This window comes from Bufo gargarizans, chromosome 1 (genome assembly GCF_014858855.1).
Source record: "Bufo gargarizans isolate SCDJY-AF-19 chromosome 1, ASM1485885v1, whole genome shotgun sequence".
In the NCBI taxonomy this organism is placed as follows: Eukaryota; Metazoa; Chordata; class Amphibia; order Anura; family Bufonidae; genus Bufo; species Bufo gargarizans.
The window spans coordinates 419,256,541-419,279,905 of NC_058080.1; positions in this window are offsets into that span (position 1 = coordinate 419,256,541).

Genomic DNA, 23,365 nt, shown 5'->3' on the forward strand with positions numbered 1-23,365 from the left:
ATTCTCTGTTACGGGACCTCTCTCCTCTGCCTGGGTGCCGGGGCCTAAATATCTGAGAATGGACTGTTCCAGTGGTGGGTGACGGGAAGCCAGATTCTCTGCTATGGAACCTCTCTCCAATTGATTTTGGTTAATTTTTATTTATTTAATTTTTATTTTAATTCATTTCCCTATCCACATTTGTTTGCAGGGGATTTACCTACATGTTGCTGCCTTTTGCAGCCCTCTAGCTCTTTCCTGGGCTGTTTTACAGCCTTTTTAGTGCCGAAAAGTTCGGGTCCCCATTGACTTCAATGGGGTTCGGGTTCGGGACGAAGTTCGGATCGGGTTCGGATCCCGAACCCGAACATTTCCGGGATGTTCGGCCGAACTTCTCGAACCCGAACATCCAGGTGTTCGCTCAACTCTAATTACTAGTGTTTTTACCTTGGTTCTTCCTTTTGACCACTCTTTGTCTAATGTATTGGTACTGAGTTTCCCCATCTGGTCCTGATCATGGCTTGGCTATTTGACTACTCTCTGTCTCTCGATTTGGTACGTTGTTGTCCTCCTGGATCTGACCCATTTCAGTAAGACTTTGTCTCTGTGTCTTGTTTTCGTCCCTTGGTGTTGTTTGTTTTGTACCTTAGCAGAGCAGGGAACCTGGACCAGTTCCAACCTACTTGCAAGTAGGCAGGGAACGTGAGCGGGGTTCTAGTTAGAGTTCACTCTCTGTGTCCGTCCTTACCTACTGACATTACAGCTCATTTTTAATTCTCTCCCATGTACATTAATGTCAACAAGCATCTACTTTATAAATGGCTTACTTATAAAAGTTTGTGACAGCCTACTACCTCCCAGAGTTAATCAAACCATGGAGTTGTGCCACAACAAGTCTAACTTAATTTGTCATAGAGGCTTCTATCAGTTTTTACTCCACTAGGGGACTGGAGTAGACTTTTGCAAAAGTCAAAATGATAAATATGGCTAAAACTGAAGCCCTACCCATAATACATCTGATTGCCACTTAGCCAATGCTATTTGAAAAGAATGGAGCAAACCCCCTAAAAATGGCAGAAGTCATCATAAACTTGGCACAAATGCCCTCTCTACCAACAAAACAGACAAAAACTCTTTCACACCACACTTGAGTAATTATCCCCCCTAGTGGTTAAAGCAGTGTGCTGCTGTAGTGCTGGAAAAGTGTGGAATTTATCAGTTGAATAATTACTTTTTTTTATTTAACTTCCCCCGGCCAAATTCTGTGCTTGTAAGTTTCTTCACTACACACAGTAAACAGTGCATACAGTACAGCTTAGAGGCTTACTGCAAATTGTTGTACATGAAGTCCATATTTTCAAACTATACAATCTCTAGCCACATATAAAAAAAAATAATCAGCAGAAATTTTTGGACCTTAGAAGAACATGATGATTAAGGGTTTGGTCACAAAAGGTGGATTGTCATCAATGGAAATTCTAGTGCAAAATTTCTGCAGCAGATTTGTTGTGGAATTGAAAGCTATCCACTGCAAAAAGTGAAATCTGTGATGATGGAAATGATGGATAAATCCATACTGCAGATCAATTTACACTATGGATTTTTTCCCCGCAGTATATTAATTTCTTAAAATAGACTTTGCTGCCCTTTAAAATGTCAAGGAATTTTGGAATAATTCAGCTGCAATCTTCAGCTTTTAGACCAACTTAAAAGAAACTAATAAATCAATAATAATATAGGCTGGCTCACAGTATTTTTGCATATAAAAAATTATTGACCCACTAGATATTAAACAAAACTAAATTTAGTGTCGACATATCAGCATAAATACATAAATCTATATATAATGTATAGATATATATAGTGCGGAGCTCACGCACAGACCTATACAGCTGGAGTACTCCAAACAAATAGATAAGACCTTATGGCTATAGTATAACTGCAAGAATCATTCGGTTGAACCACTCAAATGTCCATATGATTATATGCCGATTTACCAGTTGTTGGAACCGGAAAGGTTCAAAAGTGTCCTTACTACGGTCTCCTACGAAGAAAGCTCTGCACTCAGGTGTCGTTTGTCGATGGTAATTGCACCGCTTCCGACCGATGGCGCTCCACTTACTCCTCTTGCGGAGCAGGCTTCCGACGCGTTCTCACAGCGTCCCACGTGACCAGCTAGATGGTAGTTTGCTGGTTGATGACGTAGGCGCTTAGAGCCGTCGGGTTGGCGGAAGCTGATACAGCTAAATTCGTAGTTGCTTGGACCCATCGGATTAACGGAAGTTGGTACAGCAGAGTTTACTTGGTACTCAATTTGGTTTTGTTCGGCAAAGTTGAATATACCAACATAGGTTGAACCACCTTGTCGGTAGTTCTCAGATGAAATCGTATAACGATGGTATGCGACTTCTTCCGATAGTTGAAAAATGTCCTTTTCTTGCAGGATTATAAAAAACCGCACGAATAGCCAGGTCTAATCCACACTGGACGCGTTTCGGAACGAAGTTCCTTCCTCAGTAGGTAAATGTGGAATGCTGAATGAAGATCTACTAGTCATGTCTTTATATACCCTTTTGGGTTTAATACAATGTGTGGTTCGGATTCTGGACTATGCGGTCACTTATCCATTACAGACTGCACAATCCCAATCCTCACCCTGGATGCAATAGCTTAAAACACATGAATAATCAATATTAAACAATAATACATTATATATTAGAACCTACAATAGCACATTACACAAATAAATATTAAAAATGGATAGAATAAATGAATTAAAATAAACAAATAGATTGCAAACTCAGGGACTGCCGGAATACCTGGAGTGTAGCAAAGGGGGGAGAAGGGAAGGGATGCAGAGGGAGTCAGTGCGCTGTTAAACAGCCCGGCACCGACTCCCCGTGTAAACCGACCCATCACCCCTATAGGAAGCCAAAGATTTCAATCTCCGAGTTGAGACCTAGAGGCATCAAGGATCCAAACTCGAAAATTTTCTTGGACTCCTGTCTGGACATTTTAGCCACAAAATCTCCCCCTCTCCAGTCTTGTTTGACCGATTGTATGGCCAAAAATCTCATTTTACTGGGGTCACCTGCATGGTATAATTTAAAATGTTTGGATAAGGGATGCGTTTCAGACTGTTTCTTGATATTATTGATATGCTCTGCAATTCTGGTCTTGAATACCCTTTTTGTGCGTCCAATGTACTGCTTTGGGCATGGGCATTGAATAATATAAATGACAGCTTTGCTATTACATGACAAAATTTCTTTGATTTCCAACTTGAAATTGTTAGAGGTTGATGTTATCTGCTTTATGTTTCTATCAAAGTGTGTTTGTCTACAATTTTGACAACAACCACACCTGAAGAAACCTTTCAGGTTAGACCATGGGGTCATCATTGATTTTGTTTGGTTCTTCCTTATCGTAGGAGCCACTTGGAGTCCCAAATTAGGGGCCCGGGTATAGACTATTGGAGGATGAGTCGGAAGTATAGAACCCAACATTTTATCATCCTTTAGTAAATGCCAATGTTTGTGGACGATACTGTTCACCATCTTATAATCTTTATTATATGGTAAAATTATTTTGCTACACTCCAGGTATTCCGTTTGTGGACGATCCGTTTGTGGACAATACTGTTCACCATCTTATAATCTTTATTATATGGTAAAATTATTTTGCTGCACTCCAGGTATTCCGTTTGTGGACGATCCGTTTGTGGACAATACTGTTCACCATTTTATAATCTTTATTATATGGTAAAATTATTTTGCTACACTCCAGGTATTCCGGCAGTCCCTGAGTTTGTGATCTATTTGTTTATTTTAATTCATTTATTTTATCCATTTTTTATATTTATTTGTGTAATGTGCTATTGTAGGTTCTAATATATAATGTATTATTGTTTAATATTGATTATTCATGTGTTTTAAGCTATTGCATCCAGGGTGAGGATTGGGATTGTGCAGTCTGTAATGGATAAGTGACCGCATAGTCCAGAATCCGAACCACACATTGTATTAAACCCAAAAGGGTATATAAAGACATGACTAGTAGGTCTTCATTCAGCATTCCACATTTACCTACTGAGGAAGGAACTTCGTTCCGAAACGCGTCTAGTGTGGATTAGACCTGACTATTGGTGCGGTTTTTATAATCCTGCAAAAAAAGGACATTTTTTCAACTATCGGAAGAAGTCCCATACCATCGTTATACGATTCCATCTGCGAACTACCGACAAGGTGGTTCAACCTATGTTGGTATATTCAACTTTGCCGAACAAAACCAAATTGAGTACCAAGTAAACTCTGCTGTACCAACTTCCGTTAATCCGACGGGTCCAAGCAACTACGAACTTAGCTGTATCAGCTTCCGCCAACCCGACAGCTCTAAGCGCCTACGTCATCAACCAGCAAACTACCATCTAGCTGGTCACGTGGGAAGCTGTGAGAACGGGTCGGAAGCATGCTCCGCAAGAGGAGTAAGTGGAGCGCCATTGGTCGGAAGCGGTGCAATTACCATCGACAAACGACACCTGAGTGCAGAGCTTTCTTCGTAGGAGACCGTAGTAAGGACATTTTTGAACCTTTCCGGTTCCAACAACTGGTAAATCGGCATATAATCATATGGACATTTGAGTGGTTCAACCGAATGATTCTTGCAGTTTTACTATAGCCATAAGGTCTTATCTATTTGTTTGGAGTACTCCAGCTGTATAGGTCTGTGCGTGAGCTCCGCACTATATATATCTATACATTATATATAGATTTATATATTTATGCTGATATGTCGACACTAAATTTAGTTTTGTTTAATATCTAGTGGGTCAATAAATTTTTATATGCAAAAATACTGTGAGCCAGCCTATATTATTATTGATTTATTAGTTTATTTTCAGCTGGTAACTGAAAGGCTGAGCTCCAGTAGTTTGCTAGTGCAGCCTTTCTAAATATTTATTTTTAGACCAACTTAGTTTATGGCTGATGTAGGAATAAGTAAATGTAGGAATAATTAAAACTGATGCAGCATAAGTCTCCCTGCACTCTCCCTACACTCTACCTGCCCTCTCCAATATTCCTCTATTAATAATTTTTAGCACTTAGGATATGTTCACACATGGCATAAACACTGTTGAGTGAAGCGAAGCATTTGAAGTGGAATTCAGTCCGAAGTTTGGAAAAACTTCAATTTGCAACTAATCCAAATTTCCTTGTGTTTCGTGGTAACGAATCAGTTTTTCCTAAAATGGCGGCTACACATGTTACAAAGTGAAAGTAAGAAGCTGGGAATGCAAGATCACCCATAATGCCGTGCAGCCAGCCAATCCACAGATAGCCATCCCCTGTGATGTCATAGTCCTATAAAACACTCATCCTGAGCAGTCTCCGCCACTGTCCCGTGAGCTCAGCATAGGGAGAAACATGGCAAGCCCTCATGCGCTAGGGACAGTGTTGCTAAAAATGATTAATGGAAGAATATTGGAGAGGGCGAGTGCAGGTAGAGTGTAGGGAGACTGCAGGGAGACTTATGCTGCATCAGTTTTATTTATTCTTACATTTACTTATTCCTACATCAGCCACAAACTAAGGTATGTAATTCAATACCAATAAGATGGAAGCCTTTATTATTCCAGTGCTAGCGTGCCAACAATAACATCCAGTCTGCATGCCTTAGGGGGGCCAGATCTTAATGATGGCTATCCTTATTTTTTGCTGACTTCACTTCTTCCAAATCATCCTTTAGGTCCCTTTCACACGAGCGAGTTTTCCGCGCGGGTGCAATGCGTGACGTGAACGCACAGCACCCGCACTGAATCCTGACCCATTCATTTCAATAGGTCTGTGTACATGAGCGTTGTTTTTCACGCATCAGTTCTGCGTTACGTGAAAATCGCAGCATGTTCTATATTCAGAGTTTTTCACGCAGCCCTGGCCCCATAGAAGTGAATGGGGCTGCGTGAAAAGCGCATTGCAACCGCAAGCAAGTGCGGGTGCAATGCGTTTTTTACTGATGGTTGCTAAGAGATGTTGTTTGTAAACATTCAGTTTTTTATCACGCGCATGAAAAACGCATCAAAACGCATTGCACCCACGCGGAAAAAACTGAACAACTAAACGCAATCGCAGACAAAACTGACTGAACTTGCTTGCAAAATAATGCGAGTTTCACTGAACGCACCCTGAACGCATCCGGCCCCAATCCCCAACGCCCGTGTGAAACCAGCCTTAAAGTCTCCATGTCCTAGAAAAATCTGGGAGATGCAGAGAGAGGAGGAGCACGATGTTACTGATGACATATTCTCATCAATATAAGATGATGTGGAAAAGGAGGAAAAGCAGCAGAAGAAGGGTTCCCACCTGTAGGGCAGGAGAGCGCTGGGGTTGGAGAAAATATGGCACAGTCCCTTCGTGTAGCTGTACCCTAAGGCAGAGTGGCCTGGGTATACCTGATTTATAGCAACTCGTGACTAATTAATTTGTACCTAATAAAATTTCTTGGCTAACTTTGGTGAAGTTGACGAATCAAATTTTTCAAAACTTTGCTTATCTCTAATAAACACAATAAATCTGCCACATTTTACAGTATCAGCAGTGAGTGAAAGTACTGCTGCCAAAACCACCCACTACTTAGTGGATAAAGCGATGTAATTCTGGTGCCAGGGATACTGCAAAACTGATCAGTGGGTATGCCAGGAGTCGGACCCCTGTGTCGATCTGATGTTGATGACCTATTCTAGGAATAGGTTATCAAAACTTATCAGTAACTAAAATCCAGACAAACCCTTTACAACCCATAACAAAGTGGCATAATTTTGCATTCTTTTTTTCAATCTGTTAGTCAATGACCAAAGTGATACACTCTGTAACGCAAATCATCTCAAACTCTATAACAGAATCTACAGTATGATTGTGTGCTGGATCCATCTTTCTACATTGAAGGCAGTAATAGCTGTGCATGGATTTAACTTTACAAATTGTTGCATTTTTAGAGGACTGACAAAATCTGGAGCTAATGTTTTTTATTTCCATCAGTCTGTTTGCATTGATCATATACGTGAAGCATGTGAGCATCCATATTACTTTGGTATGTAACAGAATTTACTTTGCTATCGCTAAACCTTTTAATGACAAATTAAAACAGAAAATGCAGTTATATCCAAAATGTTAACATCTGACCACAATTTGTGACAACTTTAAGATTTTGACCAATATGTACAATAGAAGTGCACAAGACAAACATTTCATTTTCATAACAGACTCTCCTAAAGAAATCAATATATACAGAGACATTAAAATCAATGAAGCACATACTCTAATGTGGAAGAGAGAGAACCATAACTGAAGCTGGAAGTCTAATGTAATGCATGTCCCATGGCACTTAATCAAAGGACTAAATAGAGCAGAACAGAACAACACTGAAACAGCAACAAGGATATTCAATTACAATTGCAAAGGGTAAGCAATGCACAGAAACAATTAGAATACAAATGTCACTATAAAGTACTGTACATTCATATTGTTAATCTCTTGTTGCCCACATCCCAAAGGTAATATTCTGGTTCAAGATCATTTTCGATCTGGTGAGTGATATTTTCCTTTCCTCAGAAGCATGTTCCGTGGAAGCAGACTATAGACTTCACAAGATATCTTTTCTGTAGCAACCAGGACATTTCTATGTGAAACCTTTTTGAGATGCCCAACAAAATGACATTAAACAATGATCTTCTAAAGGGATGGTCTTCTCAAAGATGGCTAGCATTGTAGATGGTGGAACAGAAAATCTTATCACAGAAAATCTGGTCTAGATAAAGGAGTGGTCTTCTCAAAGACATGGTCTTATATTATTGATTAGCAGTTGTTTAAAAAATTAATTTAATATTTGATGTCACACTGTAACCCCTGGAATACAGGCAGGCCACCAGGATAGGAGCTGAGGAATGCAACCACTGGATGTGACATCTACATGAGGCTTGGGCCCTGGGAAAGAAGTGGGTCACAGCAGCAGGGGAGATAAGGCAGTTCTGTTGCAATCAGTCTTCCATTCTCAGACTGAATCAACCAGACTGGAGGCAGAATACCTATGGTGGATCCCATTAGAGAATAGTAATTAGAGATGAGCGAATTTTTTAAAAATTAGATTCGGCCAGTTCATAGAATTAGAAAAAAAAAAATAGTTTCGATCCAAATTTATTTGCAGCAAATCGCGTTAAAAAAATGGCTATTTGCTGGCTGCAGAGAGCCTTGCAGTAACATGCATAGGGAGTCTGCTCTGGTAGTGAAATAATGCTGTGAGTCAGAATGACATTCAGATGACAGGCATCACTCTTAGAATCACTGCATAATTCACTTATTTGGGCAGTCACAGGGCCAAAACTGACCAAATAACTCAATTATGAACTCAGCCTTACAGGTCGATGTTAGCACCAAAAAGAAGCGCACTTCTTTTACACCGTCGTCAGCTGATTCCACATAGATGTCTACAGAACCTGTTAAACGCTTATACAAGTAGAGCCCCCCTGACAGAGTGGAGACGGTGTCAGCAGTAAGTTTGTGTTGATGTCACTGATTATTTTGCCCTTCCTCTGATCCGTCACATCTATAACCCCCAAAAAACTGATCCTGTCTGTTGAGCATCTGCCTTCACTCGGTCAGCATTTGGTCAGTAATACATCAGTATTGCTGGATCCAAAACAGAGATGACACGTGAATGGAATATTTGCATGTCCTTTGTGTGTTGTACCCACTCCTGCTTTTGGCTACCAAATCACAAGCCAATTCTGATGAGACCATACAGGCCTTACAGCTGCTACACAGACAGGATCCGTTGTGCATCTCATTTTTCCTTCCTTCTGACAGGTCAGAAGAAGGGTCAAATAAATGATGATGTCAGCCAGGCCGAAAGGCAAAATAGTGGCTCAGTCATGAAGTGGGGAGGGTGGGAACAGCATAAGAAGTCCACAGAGTGGCCCTATGACAGAGTGTGGAGGTGGCTGCAGCATCAGGAGGAGGCCACAGAGTGGCACAATGACAGTGTGGAGGTGGCGGCCGCATTAGGAGGCCACAGAGTGGCAAGGTGACATAGTGGGAAGGTTGCAGCAGCAGGAGGAGACCACAGAGTGGAAAGGTGACATAGTGTGGAGGTGGCAGCAGCATCAGGAGACCACAGAGTGACCCGGTGACAGAGTGGGGAGGTGTGTGGCAATACCAGTACCAGCTGAAGATGGTGGGTGTAAGAGGGAGCACTTGGCATCAGATGTGTGGCATCAGGCGGGTGGCTGCATCAGAATAGTAGCTGAGGCAGGTAGCCAGAAGAAACTGGTCTCTTTGGTCAAAGTGTTGGTGTGGCACTATGGGTTATCTAGTCTGATGCATCAGGCATATTGACAAAGGTCAATCACTCCAAATTTTGGGTGGACGGGCGAGTTCTTCTTGGGGTAACTATGGCCCCCACCGCACTAAACACCCCCTCTGATGCCACACTACTGGCCGGGCAGGACAGCTTTTCCAAGGCAAACTCGGCCAGTTGCGGCCAAAAATCCAGTTTGGCTGCCCAGTAGTCCAGCGGATCTTCAATGACGGCTGGCAGGGTGCACTCCAAGCATGCCAACACCTGCTGGTTCAGGTTCTGCTCTATGTCTAGCTGCTGGTGAGTAGTTTTTTCACTATGCGGGAGAAGAAAGCTACTAATCAGTGACTCTAGACTCAGGCTGCTGCTGATGTAGCTGGTATTGCTTCTGCCACCCCACCCCTCCCCAGCAGCCATGGCAGTGGAACGTGAGCGTAGAGGGCCCCCCGGTAAGACCTGCGAGAGGATGGATGATGGAGCTGATTCCAACTGGCTACATAGGATGTCTCTATAGTAGTTCAGGTCATCCTCCCTCTCAGCGGGTGTAAAAAAGGCCCACATTTTGGAGAGTAGCGAGGGTTCATCAAGGTGGAGAGCCAGAAGTCATCCCTCTGCCTAATACTGCCATTGTGTGTCTGGGTCCTCTGCCTCATCTTCCTCATCGCCCTGTAGCTCCTCTGCCTACTCCTGCTCCTCCTCTCCTGTCACCTATGTAGAAAAACCACCCATTTCGCTACACATTGTTTGTGCTCCAATGTCCTCCTCCTCCAGTTCAGCCCCCACAGGGCTCATGTGGCCGTGAGATGTAGGCGCCAAGTTTCCAATCCCCTGACCAGCCAGATTTACCAGATTCTGTTCCAGGACATGAAGCAGTGGAATGACATTGTTCATCTCATAGTCCTGGTGACTGAAAAATAACGTGGCCTCCTCAAAGGGCCTGAACAAATGGCAGGTGCCACGCATGAGCTGCCACTGGCTGACATCGAAATTACACAGGGCAATACTACTATCCGCTTGGATCATCAAGAACTCATTTATGGCCTTTCTCTTTTCGTACAGTCGGTCCAACATATGAAGGGTGGAATTCCAACAGGTAGAAACGTTGCATATCAGCATGTTGGGGGAAGCCGTTCTGCCGCTGCACCTCAAGGAGGGTGTGAGGTGTATGAGTGGCTGAAGTGCATTCAAAGTTTCCTGGCCATTTTTATGATGTCTTGCAGATGTGTGGAAGACTTCAGGAACCGCTCGACAACCAAATTGAACACGTGTGCCATGCAGGGCGCATGGCTCAGCCCTCCTTGCCGCAGCGCCGACACCATGTGCTTCCCATTGTCGGTCACCATGGTTCCAATTTTTCAGTTGTCGTTGAGAAAGCCAGGATTCTATCTCTTGATAAAGGACATGGAGCAGTTCCTCCCCTGTGTGACTCCGTTCGCTCAGTCAAAACAGATGCTGAACAGCATGACACCGCAGTGCCCTGTACATGTGGTATGCTGGAGGGGCACTGTGAATTGTCCCTGCAGTGAAGGATTAGGACACGGTGGAAGATGAAGAGGCAGAGGCGGACATTGTCTCAGGACCAACGGCGTGAGAACGTGGAGGTGGAAGGGCCAAGTTGCTGGTGTGGCTGTGCAAGAACCACATTGACCCAGTGGGCCATAAAGGACATGTATTGTCCCTGACCATAGTTACAGCTCCACATGTCGGCTCTGCTGAGCACTTTGGCAGACACCGACAGGCTCCATGACTGGCCCATCTTCTCTTCTACATGTGTGTGCAGGGCTGGTATTGCCTTTTTGGCAAAGAAATGACAGCTTGGGACTCTCCAACTCGGCTGGGCACAAGCCATTAGTCCACCACTTGGAAAGGGAGGGACTGCAGCACCAGCAACTTGGACAGGAGCACGTTCAGCTTCTGCGCCGTTGGATGAGTGCACGCATACTGTTGTCGATTGGCAATCGGTTTGGTGATTACTGTCGGAATCACTGACGAGTAGCAGGAGCATCAGAACCAGCAGATGATGGGAACAACAGACAGCTCCCTTCAGCTGAGGTGGTGGAGCCTTGACTGCCTGAGACCGGTTGTGTGCCACTGGGTGATGCAGCGGTTGTTGCGGCAGGCTGGACAACCACATCGGAGCCACAATTCTCCCAGGCCACTTTATGGTGGCGCTGCATATGTTGATGCAGGACCGTGGTGCCAACATTGACACCCTGGCCACGCTTCACCTTCTACCTACAGATTTTACATATGGCCATGTTCACCTTTTTTGGCAGCTTAACAAAATACTGCCACACCTCCGAGTAGGTGATTTTACCCCCAACACTGAGTGACTGAAACCGCCGCTGCCTCCGTGAACCCGTGCACCGCTACTTCCCGGGCAGGTAGGCTCCAGCGAAGCGGGTGATCTACCCTAGGCACGTTTGGCTACCGATCTCCCACTGCTGCCACCCTGCTGACTCCCGGCCACACTAGCGACGGGCAAGCTGCTACCCTCTTCTCCCGATGATGATGAAGCCTCTTCGTCACCCGGCTCCCAAGTGCGATCACCTACATAATCGAGAACACGTCACTGATGTCATCCTCAAACGTCTCTGGGTCTCTGACTGCTCGCAAAACCAGCTCCCATGCCACATCACTACTTGCCTACCTAGTGGAGGAAGCGTCGGATGTCTCCTCAACATCTTGGCTTGCCAGTAGCTGCTGACTGTCTTCTAGTAGCTCGTCCTCACTGTATAGTGGAGCTGAGTCCACAGCATACAATACATCTCTGGGTGAGGGAACAGAAAAGGACAGAGGCAGGTTGAGGACAAGTGAGGGCACACAGCTCTCAGGCCATGCCAACTAAGGGATGTGTCTGACGAACCCACTGACTCTTGGCTTGGGGTGTCTGATCTCACTTGCGACGAAGTCGAAGATCGAGTCAACCATTGAAGAACTGCTGGGTTGCTGGTCAAGACACGACCACTAGCTGACACTGGGAGCTCAGGCCTCTCAAAGTGACCTCTGCTGTCACGACCCCTTACTCTGCTGCAACCTCTTCCTGCCCCAGAAACATTTAGGCCTCTGCCACTCTCCTGTGCTGGACCTGGCACTTCTCTGTCTGACATACTGTTAGATCAAATAAATAAGGAAATTAAAACACCTAAACAAAGTCTGTAATTTTCTCACTTCACCACACAACGGCTAATCAGCTCTTTTTTCCCCTCACTAATACACGCCAAAAAAGCTGTAATTTTCACACTTCACCACACAACGGCAAATACTTTTTTGTGTGCCACTAATACATGCAAAAAAGGTCTTTAGAACATATAACTGCACCGCTGAACGGCAAATATATTTTTCTTTTTCCACTTATACATGCCAAAAAAGGCTTTAGAACATACAACTGCACCACTGAACGACAAAATATGTTTTTTTTGCCACTAATACACGCCACAAAAGTCTTTAGAACATATAATTGCACCGCTAAACGGCAAATATATTTTACTTTTGCCACTAATACATGCCACAAAAGGCTTTAGAACATATAGCTGCACCACTGAACGTCAAATTTATTTTTCTTTTGCCACTAATACTATTGTTGAGCGCGAATATTTGAATTACAAATATTTATTGCGAATATCGCAAATTCGAGAATTCGCTAATATTTTGAATATAGTGCTATATGTTCGTTTTTTGAATATTCGTAATTTTTTCCATCTGAACATATGATTCCTCCCTGCTTCTTGCTTGTGGGCCAGTGAGTCATTGGCTCACAGGCAACTTAAGAAGGGAGGAATCATGACTTCAGATGGAAAAAAATGATGAATATTCTAAAAAACTAATATATATAGCACTATATTCGATATAGTGCTATATATTAGTTTTTTTTAGAATATTCTTAATTTTTTTCCATCTGAAGTTATGATTCCTCCCTGCTTAAGTTGCTTGTCACTGAACCCTGTTCAACATAAAAGCTGTGGAATGATTCCTCCCTATTCTTTCCCTACACCTTGAATAATCTTTCCCTGCACTTGTAAATTTTTTTCTAGCACTGTCCTTAGCACCTGCTGATGTCTCTCCCTGCACTAAGTACACTGGAAAATGGCAGAATCCAAGATGGCTGATTCTATTTATCGGGCTGTGACATCACAGGGCTGGCTGGCTGCTGATTGACTGCATGCATGGCATTTTGGGTGATCCCGCCTTTCCAGAGTTACTTGGTCCATGTCTTCACACGTGCAGCAGCCATTTTAGGAAAAAATGTGATTCGTTACCACGAAGCTTGAGGAAATTCGTATTCCGTGCAAATCAAATTTTTCCGGAAATTCGGATCGAATTCCACTTCATCAACTTTGATTCGCTCATCTCTAATAGTAATCAATGGGAGAGAGGCGGCTGTGACAAAGTTATTGCTAGGGGGAAACACGAGAAGACAAAGCTGGTATGAGAGTGTGGAATACTTCCGGAGTGGGCAGTGGTTTTAGATGGCAATAGTACAACAGAATTCAAGTAAAAAAAAACAAGAGGAATCTTCTCCAAAAAGTGTCAGCTGAGAAGTCTACACAAGTGGGACCAGGGAAAAGAAGGTGGTTAAGAGTGCATTGACTAGTGTAGGAATCAGAATCTTTGGGAAATTCAATACAAATTCGATTTGCTTAGAATTGATATGCCTATCTCTAGTTAGAGTCTGTTCAAAAAGGATTGTAAAATATGGAAAGGAGGAAGGTTTTGCCTTAATGTAAAGTTCTGGCTTAAGACCACATTATGGGGCCATCCCTGATAAGGGAGGACATTATGCCTCCAAAACATTTTGGAAGACGCACACCACTGCTATCTACCCCTTGAATAATGTCCTTTAATGAAATAATGGTGAACCAATTTAATTTTTGAATTCTCCATGTGTGAGAGGAACCACCAGCCGGTGTTCTTCTGCCTATCTCCTGTCATCTGTGGATTGCTGTTTGATACTCACTTCATCCTTGCTGGAAGCATTTATCACAACATGGATTTTCCATTATTCAGGACTTGGTTCATTCCTCAATGTGATGAGACCCCAGGTACTGTCCTGTAACCACCTCAGCTCCCCTAGCTTAAACCCCCTTAATGACCAGACCACTTTTTACAATTCTGCACTACACTACTTTCACGGTTTATTGCTCGGTCATACAACTTACCACCCAAATGAATTTTACCTCCTTTTCTTCTCACTAATAGAGCTTTAATTTGGTGGTATTTCATTGCTGCCGACATTTTTACTTTTTTTGTTATTAATCGAAATTGACCGAAATTTTTGCAAAAAAATGAAATTTTTCAAAATAAAACTACATTTATATATACATTTTTCTCTACATTTATTGTTCTACATGTCTTTGATAAAAAAAATGCAATAAGTGTATATTTATTGGTTTGTGCAAAAGTTATAGCATTTGCAAACTATGGTACAAAAATGTGAATTTCCGCATTTTGAAGCAGCTCCGACTTTCTGAGCACCTGTCATGTTTCCTGAGGTTCTACAATGCCCAGACAGTAGAAACACCCCACAAATGACCCCATTTTGGAAAGTAGACACCCTAAGGTATTCGCTGATGGGCATAGTGAGTTCATGGAAGTTTTTATTTTTTGTCACAAGTTAGCGGAAAATGATTATTTATTTATTTTTTTATTTTTTTCTTACAAAGTCTCATATTCCACTAACTTGTAACAAAAAATTACATTTTACATGAACTCACCATACCCCTCACAGAAAACCTGGGGGTGTCTTCTTTCCAAAATGGGGTCACTTGTGGGGTATTTATACTGCCCTGACATTTTAGGGGCCCTAAAGCATGAGAAGAAGTCTGGAATCCAAATGCGTAAAAAATGCCCTGTGAAATCGTAAAGATACTTTTTGGAATTTGGGCCCCTTTGCGCACCTAGGCTGCAAAAAAGTGTCACACATGTGGTATCGCCGTACTCAGGAGATGTAGGGCAATGTGTTTTGGGGTGTATTTCTTACATATACCCATGCTGGGTGAGAGAAATATCTCTGTAAAAGACAACTTTTCCAATTTTTTATACAAAGTTGTCATTTTATAGATATTTCTCTCACCCAGCATGGGTATATGTAAAAAGACACCCCAAAACACATTTCTCTACTTCTCCTAAGTACGACGATACCACATGTGTGACACTTTTTTGCAGCCTAGGTGCGCAAAGGGGCCCAAATTCCAATGAGTACCTTTTAGGAGGGCATTTTTAGGCATTTGGATTCCAGACTTCTTCTGACGCTTTAGGGCCCCTAAAATGCCAGGGCAGTATAAATACCCCACATGTGACCCCATTTTGGAAAGAAGACATCCCAAGGTATTCCGTGAGGGGGGTGGCGAGTTCATAGAATTTTTTTTTTTTTGGCACAAGTTAGCGGAAATTGATTTTTTTTAGTTTTTTCTCACAAAGTCTCCCTTTCCGCTAACTTGTGACAAAAAGTTAAATCTTTCATGGACTCAATATGCCTCTCAGCGATTACCTTGGGGTGTCTACTTTCCGAAATGGGGTCATTTGTGGGGTGTGTTTACTGTTCTGGCATTTTGGGCGGGGCTAAATTGTGAGCAACCCTGTAAAGCCTAAAGGTACTTGTTGGACTTTCGGCCCCTTTACGCACATAGGCTGCAAAAAAAGTGTCACACATGTGGTATCGCCATACTCAGGAGAAGTAGGGCAATGTGTTTTGGGGTGTATTTTTACATATACCCATGCTGGGTGAGAGAAATATCTCTGTAAAATGACAACTTTGTATAAAAAAAAAGGGAAAAGTTGTCTTTTACAGAGATATTTATCTTATCCAGCATGGATATATGTAAAAATACACCCCAAAACACATTGCCCTACTTCTCCTGAGTACGGCAATACCACATGTGTGACACTTTTTTGCAGCCTAGGTGCGCAAAGGGGCCCAAATTCCTTTTAGGGGGACTTTTTAGACATTTGGATTCCAGACTTCTTCTCACACTTTAGGGCCCCTAAAATACCAGGGCAGTATAAATACCCCACAAGTGACCCCATTTTGGAAAGAAGACAACCCAAGGTACTCTGTGAGGGGCATGGCGAGTTCCTAGAAAAAAAAAAAAATTGCATACGTTATCGGAAAATGACTTTTTTTTTTCTCTTACAAAGTCTCATATTCCACTAACTTGTGACAAAAAAATAAAATTTTACATGAACTCGCCATGCCCCTCACGAAATGCCTTGGTGTGTCTTCTTTCCAAAATAGGGTCACTTGTGGGGTATTTATACTGCCCTGGCATTTTAGGGACCCTAAAGCGTGAGAAGAAGTCTGGAATATAAATATCTAAAAAATTTTACGCATTTGGATTCCGTGAGGGGTATGGTGAGTTCATGTGAGATTTTATTTTTTGTCACAAGTTAGAGGAATATGAGACTTTGTAATAAATAAATAAATAAATCAATTTCCGCTAACTTGTGCCAAAAAACAAACAAATCTTCTATGAACTCGCCATGCCCCTCAAAAGTGATCTTTATAGCGCCGCAGCGATTTTACGGTGTTTTTGCAGTGATCAGAAAAAAAAAAATTCTGTCACTGCGGTGGGGCGGACTGAACGCAAGTGTGCGCACAAGATCAGGCCTGATCGGGCGAACACTGCGTTTTTTGTAGAGCCTATAGAACATGTCCTATTCTTGTCCGCAATTGCGGACAAGAAAAGGCATTTTCTATAAAGTTCTGGCAATGTGCGGATCCGCAAAATGCGGAAAGCACATTGCCGGTGTGCGTGTTTTGAACATCCGAGGTGTCCGTGTTTTGCGGATCCGCAAAACACATACGGACGTCTGAATGGAGCCTTACAGGGGGGTGATCAATGACAGGGGGGTGATCAGGGGTTAATAAGGGGTTAATAAGTGACGGGGGGTGTAGTGTAGTGTGGTGCTTGGTGCTACTTATTACAGAGCTGCCTGTGTCCTCTGGTGGTCGATCCAAGCAAAAGGAACCACCAGTGGACCAGGTAGCAGGTATATCAGACACTGTTAACAAAACAGCGTCTGATATACCTTTCAAGGGTTAAAAAAATCGCATCTACAGCCTGCCAGTGAATGATCGCCGCAGGCAGGCTGTAGATCCACTCATTTACCTTTCGATCCTGTGAACGCGCGCTCCTGTGTGCGCGCGTTCACAGGAAATCTCGCCTCTCGCTGGATGACGCGCCGGCGCGTCCAGGAGGAATGGACCGACCGCCCGCAGGACGCAATCCTGCGTTAGGCGGTCAGGAGGAGGTTAATCCAAATACTTAATTTTGATTGTGTGGCATTGTATGGGTTCAAGTTATTAGCAGTGTGCAATTAAATGTTACCTGACTGACCCAAGAAGAAGTGCAGCGGTGTCTTAAAAAGATTAAAGTAGACAAATCAATGGGTCCAGATGGCATACACCCCAATATCCTGAGGAGACTGGTTACCAGGACTAGTGCATAGCAAATGTGGTGCCAGTATGCAAAAAGAGGTCAAAAAGTGAGCCTAGAAACTATATGCCTGTAAGTTTAACCTGTATCGGTAAACTGATTGTTTTCGAAGTGTGTAACACCATATCAGCATGAGTTCTTCGGGGATCTGTGCCGGAAAATAGATCTGATCATTTTCTGTGAGTCTTTGGATGTCATATATATATTGATTTCTTTAAAGCATTTGATATTGTGCCACATAAAAAGTTAGTACATAAAATAAGAATACTTGGACTGGGGGAAAATGTGTGTATGTGGGTGAGTAACTGGCTTAGTGATAGAAAACAGAAAGTGGGTCAACATCACTAGTGGGGTACCTGAGGGGTCAGTATTGAGCCCTATACTTTTTAATATATTTATTAATGATCTTGTAGAGGGGCTGAACAGTAAAATATCAAATTTTGCTGATAATACTAAACTGTGTAAAGTAATTAACATGAAAGAGGTGCTACAGACGGATCTGGATAGATTGGAGGCTCGAGCAAAGAAGTAGCAGATGAGTTTAGCACTGACAAATGTAAGGTTGTGCACATGGGAAGGAATAATGCAAGTCACCAGTACATACTAAATGGGAAAGCACTATGTAAAACAAACATGGAAAAGAATTTAAGAATTTTAGAAGATAGTAAACTTAACTGTAGCAACCAGTGTCAGGCAGCTGCTGCCATGACTAATAAGATCATAAGTTGCATCATAAGGGCTTAGATGCACATGACGAGAACTATACCACAGAATTCTACCACCTTACAAATCAGTAGTTGGACCACACATCAGGGTCAGACTGGCCCGCCAGAGTACCAGAGGATCTTCCGGTGAGACCATGCTCTGACATTAAATTGACCCCTATTAAAACAGGGCCCTTAAGGTTTAGCAGTAGCCAATCTCATTTGGAGCTGACCATGGAACCAATAACCAAAATACCAGATATTGTATTAAACCCCATTAAAAGCACACATGTCCTGTAAACACAGAAAACGAGCCCTCAGAATCATTATTTCTGGTACAGTAAATCCATAATTTCAGTCTGACACTGCCACACATGAAGTATTGTGTACAATTGTGAGCACCTGTGCATGGAAAGTCATAGCAGTGCTTGAGCGGATTAAAGGCAGGCAACTAAAGCAATTATTGGAATGGGTGAACTGCAGTACCTAGAAAGATTGTCAATATTAGGGTTACTTATTTTCCAAAAACAGACGACTGAGAGAAGATCTAATAACTATGTATAAATATATCAGGGGTCAGTATAGAGATCACTCCCATCATCTATTTATCCCCAGGACTGTGATTGTGATGAGGGGACATCCTCTGCGTCTAGAAGAAAGAAGGTTTGTACACAAACATGGAAGAGGATTCTTTACTGTAAGAGCACTGAGACTATGGAAATCTCTGCCTGAGGAGGTGGTAATGGTGAATTTACAAAAGGAGTTCAAGAAGGACCTGGATGTATTTCTGGAGTGTAATAATAGCACAGGTTAAGGGTTGTTGATCCAGGGAATTATTCTGATTGCCTGATAAGAGTTAGGAAAGATTTGTTTCCCTTAAGATGTGGAAAATTGGCTTCTGCCTCTTGAGCTTTATGCCTTTCTCTGGATCTACTTTGCAGGATAACAGGCTAAACTGGAGGAAAGTATGTCTTTTTTATCACCCTTTCAAACTATGTTAATATGTTACTACGGTTTACACATAAGGCTAGACAAAAACAGTCGCCAGTTTGTCATGGAAACTAGAAAATTTGATCTGTCCCTCTGTGACCAAGTGATTTGGTTTTCAACCCAGTGTTAAGTGCTAGTAATATGGTTTGACACTAGTGCCAAGTTCTAGTGTGTACAATTACCAACATCTGGTTCGGGAAGATGTAAATAATTTGGGTGAAAAAAAATATCTCCATTGTTGAAAAGTGAGAAAGCTGGTGGTGGCTTATCTGCCCAAGAACAAAAAGAATTGGGAAGTTGAATTCCAACTAGTTGAGTTACTATCCTTAAAGAGGTTATCTAAAGTCTAAAAGATCTTCCCAATGCCCGGGCCCCTTGTATACAATATACTTACCTGCTCTCCGACACCACGTTGCTCCGGACCTCTGCATGACTGCCAATGTTTCGATCCGCGCGATGGGGGTGCAGATAATAGCAGGCCATGATGGTGACCAGCCTCCCTAGTAGCTAGGTAGGCTCGTCCCTGTCACAACCGCCAATACACCTAATCTCACCTCGTCGCTGGATGTTTTGATCCGGAGATGCAACGGTGGCCATGCAGGGATCCAGATGAACAGATGGTGCACAATGAAGCAAAATGCATCAACACTGTGCTTAGAGGCTAGCTGAGGTGTCAGTATAGAGGGGGTAAAAAACATATCTATTGCTTAAGTGTGCCCCTAACCCAGGTGATGCTACACCATTACCTCTACCAAAGCCACTAACTACTTACTGAATACTGGTACTGAACCCAAACTGTTACCAAACAAGACACTGTGCAAAGACCAATATTAAGCCCACACAGTGACCAAATATTCGTTTTTTGTAGACTCTCTGAAGATCATCTGTGATTACAGTTTAGTTAAATCCAATGACTTACAATGACTCCAGTGACTTACTTGTGTCTGCAGACTTTGCAACAGAGACATCTTTGGCCTGGTAGCTTCCCTGCAGCAAACACCAGATCCCTGTATCGGGGTTAAAGGGTGAAAACCATGTGACCTCCAAGATAATGCTCTTAGGGATAACCCAAAGTCAAACTGGTTAGTTTGTACAGTGGTTCCACACCCACTGCCTGGTACAGTAAGCTCAGGCTATTTTAATCTTCACTTTTACAGTATCCTCCTAACTCTTCACCATTTAAGACCATCATGGTAATATTCCCAATACTCTACCTCCTGCTCTTCCATCCATCTCTTCTAGTGTGCCTGCTGTCTGGCACAGTGCCCCCAAATATTGTACTTTAGATGTAATGGTGTCATAATTATAATTACCTTTAAAAAAATAATGTCACATAGACAGCACCTTTGGAAACAAAAGTGTCCTAAATGGGGTTGTCTCATCTGAGACAATGGGGACATATCGGTAGGACATGCCCCCATTGTCTGATAGGTGCGGGTCCCACCTCTGGGACCTGGACCTATATTGAGAATGGAGCTGGCCAAAGTGGTGGCTGGAGGACGCCGGTCCGACCACCACTAAGCACTCTCCCCATAGAAGTTAATGGGAGTGCACCGCACTTGACCGGCCACAGCTCCCATTCCCTTCTATGGGCCTGACAAATATAGCCTAGCAATATGCTCCCATTGTCTCAGATGAGGCAACCCCTTTAATGCCCACAAAAAAAAATGAAGGCCCTAAGTGCCTCTTGAATACATGTCAGTGTCTCTTATGCCCCCTGCATAACTGATAATAACCATTGTGTCCCCTGAATAGTAATACGCCTTGTGCATCCCTGAATAAATAATAATGTCCACTTGTGCCGCACAGACAATTGCCACTAGAAGAAGAAAATAAACTGTGCACCCACCTTACCTCGATCCCCAATGAGCATGCTTCTCTGTCCTTAACAGTTCCCAGATTTTAATCTTATAGATCATATCTCTGGACAATTTAGAAGGGGCTTTTCAGTGCATGCCAGTACCTCCATATAGTGTGTGGCAACTGAGAGAAACTATCCTGTCTGCATGGACCAATATTCCAGCAGAACAAGTTAAACACCTAGTGAAGGCTTTGTCATGACAAATTGCTGTTCTGAAAGCCAAAGGAGGTCCAAAGCTCTACTAGATAGGTGTGTCTAATAAATTGGCCAATAAAATGTTGCTGATTGATTAGGGATGTCAGCAGTTTCTGGTAAATACCTTGTGGCACCAGCCTTGTTAACATTTAATGAAACCTCTATGAGCTGCATGCTCCTCGCTCAGGAATAATTTTACAGTTAGCAATAGAGCTGTGATATTCTGGGTGAATTATTATTTATTCTCCAACTAAATCTTATCTGAATCTTCTTTTGAAAAGCACAACATATTAAATTTGTATTCTGTGAAAGCGCATTGAATAGAGAACAGCAGGGACTGACCATGCATTAGATATGTCTGAAATATAGTTTTACCTTCTCAGTCTAAACTGTATCGGCATGGCTCATATTATTTTGATGTACTGCACAGCCAGAGCATAACTACAGTATGTCGTATACGGTAATTTTTCAGCTCTGAGAAATAGACTGTAGACTTAAAAGAACAAAAGTGATACAGAATATGAGGTGTATGTGTATATATCAAACTTGAAATGTTGATAGACCATTTAATATACAGATTTATCAAAAGTATTTATAGTTGCTTTTAGATATGTTATGCATCACTTTTCTACAGTATAAAAATTTTAAAATAGGGAAAATTGAATTGGAAGAAGTGTACTATATATAAAAGCAAATATTCAGAAAATAATGGGGAGGAATTAAACAATTAAATGTGAAAGAATTCTGGTTTAATTATCACCAAAAACTGGGCGCATGCTTTGCACACAGAAGTATCAGGGCTTGCTCTTTGCAGGACAAGTTGTACTTTCTAATGCCACCATTTCATATTGAATACAATGTAGTGGGAAGCGGGAACAAAATTCCAAATGGGGTGTAATTTGTAAAAGAAAATATGCTATTCCGCCATAGTTTTGCAGGTTTTGCCTTTTCGATGTTCACTATGCAGTAAATCTGACTTGTGCTCTCAATTCTTCAGGTCATCACAATTCCGATGATCCCACATATATATAGTTTTTCTTGCATTTTAATACTGAAAAAATGAAACTTTTGAATTTTTTTTTCTTTTCATAGCCATATTCTTACCCCCATAACTTTTTTTTATAGTTATGTCAAAGTTGTATCAGGGCTAATTTTTTTGTGGCAGATCTGTAGTTTTTGCTAATACCATTTTAGGGTGTGTATGACTTTTCGATCACTTTTTATTAAATATTTTGGGGAAGTGTATGAACACATTGCCCGATCTCCCCCCGGGTTAGCCGTTCATTACCTAGAAGTGTGCGCTTCTGGGTTTTAGCCCTCTCAGACGCTGTGGTCACATTTGACCACAGCATCTGAGGGGTTAAATGTCCACTTTCGGCATTACCGCCGATTGTGGATTTTAGCCGCTGGTGTCTGCTATATGAAACAGAAAGCACCCGGCAGCTATGGTGCTCACTTGCACACCAGAGCTCGTGGTGGCTTATTTCCCAAGAACAGAAGAATTGGGAAGTTGAAATCCAACTGGTTAATCGTTACTTTCCTTAACATCATTTTCATAATTTATTTATTTTTTACATTTTTTTAAACTTTTTGTTAGGTCCCCAATGGGACCCCAACTTATTGTGGCTCTTACAGTGACCACAGTCACTAAGCATTTGTACCACTTACAGCAGTCATGTTAAAAAAGCTGAATTGTTGAACTTATCCTGTTCTGGTATTGATGTATTATAAAAGGAACCTCCTGTTGTATTGCTACCCTAGTTCAGATATTTTGATCCACACTGCCGATATCCCGAACCAGAAATCGAAAGAAACTGGGAAGACCAAGTTCCTCCTCTCCACATGAGTACACA